Source organism: Silurus aristotelis (genome assembly GCF_946808225.1).
Source record: "Silurus aristotelis genome assembly, chromosome: 10".
NCBI lineage: Eukaryota > Metazoa > Chordata > Actinopteri > Siluriformes > Siluridae > Silurus > Silurus aristotelis.
In genome coordinates, this window is record NC_139583.1 from 30,681,812 (window position 1) to 30,686,811 (window position 5,000).

The window sequence follows — 5,000 nt, forward strand, 5'->3', positions numbered from 1 at the left end:
AGAGAGAGAGAGAGAGAGAGAGAGAGTTTCAAATTTTGCATGACTTTTTCCCCTGTAGAAATATTTCAGTAAAAAGCAGGTGAATAAATAAATAAATACATGTGTATAGATGTACAAACAAAAAGATCTACAGTACATACATTTTATCTATTAAAATAAATTTGTTCTCATAAATACATAAAGTTTAAAGGGAGCTGCTCCAGAAATTAAAAAGAAGTTGGTGATCATGAACTTTTTCAGAGTCTCATTTCCAAAGCACAGATCACAGAAATCCTGGAGGTCACTGGTCAACTCATAAAAAGCAAAATCAGTTTTCAGTTCTTCTGCTCTGAGTCTGTTGCACATCGTTTCAGGATCTGGAGTTTCTCACTGCCAGCGTTTGTTCTTGCGTGATATCCACACTGCAGGTTTTGCTGTTCCTGTTAAATAGTTTCATAGACACAATCTTCTCCTTTCTGAGAATGTGTATTTCAGTGCCCCGATAAAAACCTTCTCACCGAACTTCATCAAGTTTTTGGAACCAGCACTTAATCAATGTAAAAAGACCATGTAATCTTCTGCATTTTAAGAGCAGATGATCCAAGTGCTCTTTTTTCCCACAGAACCTGCAGTCCACCTTCACTGCTGGATTGAGGTAGGCCACATGTCCATCTGTAGCTTTTGCCCCGTGAATGATCCTTCAATGCAGGCAAGCAGTACGCTTCTCTACAGGGGTCGCCTAATGGTGACTGAGCTCGGGCGGGCGTCGGAGAAAAGATGTGCTGGTCAGCAAATGCACTCAGGTAGACGTTAAGAAAGGCGTGCCGGTCTGCAAGGAAACACGACGGGTGCCTCTCTCTCTCTTTCTTTCAGTGCACAACCAGTGAGTTTGCTACACTGAGGCTTCTGCTTCTTCACCCTCTCGTATGGCTGGAAAGATTTTCGGCCCTGGAAACTCAGTGTCGTTCTCCATGTCCTGTGTGTGTGTCTGTGGTGCTCTTTGATGAAGGTCCTGTGACTGCTTGGTTATGAGCTGTAGAGTTCTTCGGGTGCCCAACGTTCTGATGTGTTCCTATTTCTCTCAACTCTTACCATCTTCTTCCAGGTGTGTAGCATGGATTTGTAAAAAGGAGATCCATTAGGAACAGGTGTTTGTCGAGGTTAAGGTTACCTGCTCGCCTCATAATAATGTTTTCTTTTTTTTTTTTAGTCTTTTCCCACACCACGTCTTTGCTGTATAGAAGCCTCTGTGCAGCTTGTATTCTGAATGCATTGATTCTGCTCCTCACATCCACCAGTCCTTGCCCACCTTCCTGTAATTGTTGGTACAGGGCTGCTGCATGTGTCCAGTGTTGTCTACTCCAAAAGAAGTTTACAAATGTTTGAACAAACCTTTGTTTGTTCTTGGTCAGTTTTTCTGGTGGTTCAATCACAGTGGTCCTATGCCACAATGTTGAGGCAGCCAGATTGTTTACTACCAGAACTCTTCCTCTGTAGGACAAATGGGGTAATAGCAATTTCCATTTGAACAATCGGGCAGACACCTTTTCCAGCAGCCTTCAGTACCTTCTTCCTATAGGACAGATGGAGCAGGACCCAAGTCTACTTAGAAAAATTCAAACCTTTTCCCATTCTTCACCTTTCCCAATGTTTCAGGTCATCTTAAAAAAATAATAAGGTTTGGATGCCTTTAGAGGTTTTTTTTTCTGCTAGTTTGAGAAGTATTTTTCTTCAGCAATATTCTCCAAAAAAACTTTCACACTTGCTCAAGTTCACTCAAACAGAGGATGTTCTTTGATTCAGAAACACCTTCCTGGTTCCTAATGAAGACCACTACATTATCTGCATAAGCTGTCTTTATCACCTCCTCCTGTAGTCCACATACTGAGAAGACATGCATGATGTTCCTTCCTGACCCTCACTGCATTCTGAAAGGAGTCCTCACTCAACCTTTACAGAAAGGATTAAATTACAAATGTAATTTTTATTTGTTATATTTATTACTAATTTTTAGTAAATGGTTTATTGTAAGTTTATCTCTAATGAGTGAGTCAGTGTTAATGGTGTTGAGAGAAAAACTGCCTGAGATAGTATGAGAAAGAAACCTTGAGAGAAAACAGATTCAAAAGGGAACCTCTTCATCTAAAGAAACCTCTTTTCTTTAGATAGATAGATAGATAGATAGATAGATAGATAGATAGATAGATAGATAGATAGATAGATAGATAGATAGATAGATAGATAGATAGATAGATAGATAGATAGATAGATAGAACTTTATTGTCATTGCATAGTACAGGTACATAGCAACGAAATGCAGTTTGGCATCTACCAGAAGTGCAAAATGTAGCAGTCGTGCAAAAGTGCAAATAAATATATGGCATATTTACAGCAAGTTATAGTGATAATATGTAAACATTCATTCATTCATTTTCTCCCGCTTATCCGTAATTCGGGTCGCGGGGGCAGCAGTCTAAGCCTTCGACTGCTCCCCAATCCTCACAGCACCGTCCCTTACGGTCCCTCCTGCAGGTGGTGAACCCACGGGAAGGCGGCCCCACGTCACTCCGACGTCACGGACCTTGATATTTCCCTCGTAAGGGACCCCCGGAGCATAGAGGGTTAAGGGCCTTGCTCAAGGGCCCAAGAGTGGCAGCTCGGCGATACCGGGGCTTGAACCCCAGACCTTCCGATCGGCAACCCAGCGCCTTAACCGCTGAAGCCACCACTCCCCCTATATGTAAACATAGATCATACATAGAACATATGTAAACATATGTAAAGTAAATAAATACAAAGGCAGTAACAGTGCAGAGACGCGTGGACATCAATTTAGAGTACAAGTCGAATAAACAGTCTACTATATATACACACACAGGTTATATACACAAATGAATGAAATGTTGGGCAGCATGTACAGTAATGATATAAGTATACACAGATAAAAATAGTGCAGATGTAATGAGGAGTAAAAGATATACTATGTAATATGTACATGTATAGTACAGAGGTTATATACAGTGTTTTGTTTTGTGTTTGTTTTGTGGTGATTTAGCGGTGTAGTGTAGAGTTCAGTAGTGTGATGGTAATGGTAATAGTGATGGTGATGGTGGATGGAAAAAAGCTGTCCCTGAACCTGCTGGTTCTGGTGCGCAAGTTCCTGTATCTCCTTCGTGATGGAAGGAGGTTAAACAGTTTGTGACTGGGATGTGAAGAGTCCTTGATAATGTTGTGAGCTCTATGCAGACATCTGCTGTGGTGAAGGTACTCAATGGCAGGTAGTTGGGTGCCATCATGTGTCCAGTAACACAGAGATGATTCGTGTGATCTTTCAGTCTCTCTGATGATTGAATTTTATAATCTGGAAGGAAGTCATCTGAAATCCCTGGTAGATCTGGTCTTTATGATTACCAGCGATATTTGTAAAATTCTGCTGGAAGTTCATTTATGCTTGGAGGACATCCTTCTCCAGGAGATAACTACTGGACAGTTCCTGAAGATTTACATCAAAGTTCATTATATCTGTTTGTGCTTTTCTCGGTTCAGGAAGCTCATTCAGCATTTAATCTCAGTCCTCTGGGTCAGTAAACAGCTTGGTACAGTTCCTTACCCAGTGCCTTCTCCTGTCACCTGGAGGTGTTTCTTGGTCATTTTCATTATTTGCTCTCCTCAGTGAGGTTTGTTATTATTTGTAATTTATTTCTCTAAAAACATTCTATTTGTGTTTTTCAAATTCCCACCACATGGAATCAGAAATCAACTAGAGATCAACACATAGTGGTCCTTCAGGTCTGGGAGAAAGTGCTTTAGCGCCAGAAGCATGGCCAGCATCTCCAGGCAGTTCATGTGCCAAGTGACCACTCATGACCGCTCCCCACCCCGTGATTAGAGTCATGCAACAGCAGGTTCTTTCCTCAGATCTAAGGCTCGAAGGGCTCATTGCGAGACCTTGATGGTGCCGAGTGGGTTTCCCTTCTATATTGTAAATATAGTTCAGAGCCACATTCACACTTTGTGAAGGTGCGTGGTGAGAGCGCAAGGCCGAACGGAAGGACCTGATACTGGTACGCTTTGCCCCTATAAGCAAACCTTATGAACTTCCTGTAAGCCAGAAGGATGAATATGCACAAGTATGTGTCCTTTAGGTGTATCATGACAAACCAGTCCTCTGACCTGGTCTAAAAGAGACAACCTGCTTGAGGGTGAGCATCATGAACTGAGCCTCATAGATCTAGGATCTAGGAGAGTGTAGATCTAGGATCTAGGAGAGTGTAGATCTAGGATCGGATGCAACCCCCTATCAATCTTGGGAACCACAAAGTACTGGCTGTAGAACCCAGACTCTCTGTCTAAAGGAGGGACCACGTTGATGGCCTCCTTCTTTGAGAGAGTGAGTACTTCTTGTTCAAGGACCAGAGCCTGTTCGGATCAGGTAGTCTGTTGAATCAAGTAGCCCTTCTCTAAAGTGCACAGGACCCACTGAGACACGTCTGGCAGGCTTTTCCAGGATGTCAGGTAGTCTCTTAAGGGAACCAGTCTCTCAAGACAGGTCTCTGGCCGACCCAGAGCGGCTGGAGTAATGCCCTGCAGCTATTGGGGCCTCCTGTGATTGTGCCTTGTAGCTGTTCTTAAATGGTGTGTAGCAGTGGTCCAGTGTCCTTTCGCCCCTGGTGGGGGCAGGTGATGTGCTGCTAAAAGTTCGGTAGTGCGTGCTTGAGGTTAAAGTCTCCCACCACAATGAGCCAATTGTGACCCCCCCTTGACTTCCCTGACTCCATTTTTCTGTCCACGTGGTAAACCGAGAAAAACTCGGTCGGCTGGATGGCCTGGTCCGGTACCGCTGGGTTCACGATGTCTCAGTGAAGCAGAGAAGTTTGCAGTCCTGAAGGTCCCTCTGGAACTTGACCCTTGCCCTGAGGTCGTCAAGCTTGTTTTCCAGTGACTGAACGTTGGCTAACAGGATACTGGGTAAGGGAACGCGGTGTGTGCGGGCCCTCAGCCTGTTCCTGATGCCGGTTTGT

At 43.5% G+C, this 5,000-nt stretch overlaps 1 protein-coding gene across 1 annotated transcript in view; it reads right to left on the reverse strand.

Moving 5' to 3' along the window:
- Positions 1-5,000, reverse strand: part of cntn5 (contactin 5) — a 125,546-nt gene that overhangs the window by 1,060 nt on the left and 119,486 nt on the right. The window lies entirely within an intron of this gene.